Raw genomic sequence first — 368 nt, forward strand, 5'->3', positions numbered from 1 at the left:
CTTGTGTGTGCTGTTGTTTCTTGGGAACTAAGTCCCTGTTCCAACATTTGCTTTTTTCAAGAAGTTCTCTCCTTTTTGCACTGGTAGATTTTGTGGCAAATTCATTAAAAGGGATCACGTTTGATCAATTTTAGAAAATCTATAAATGTGTTTCATACTTGCCATGCAGTAAAAAAAATGCATGGTCTATTAGAAAAAAGAAATCACATGTTAATCTTCAAATGTGATTAAAAAAACATATCACAAAAATGCTCCAAGGAGACAGAGGTAAATATATCTGGAATTGGTAACCTCAGCTGCATTGATGAACGAAAAAAGAAAAGTGGCACAAAGTTTAAAAGAGGGCGCTAAGAAGATAATGGAAAAAA

The sequence above is a fragment of the Ranitomeya variabilis genome, chromosome 8 (genome assembly GCF_051348905.1).
Source record: "Ranitomeya variabilis isolate aRanVar5 chromosome 8, aRanVar5.hap1, whole genome shotgun sequence".
In the NCBI taxonomy this organism is placed as follows: domain Eukaryota; kingdom Metazoa; phylum Chordata; class Amphibia; order Anura; family Dendrobatidae; genus Ranitomeya; species Ranitomeya variabilis.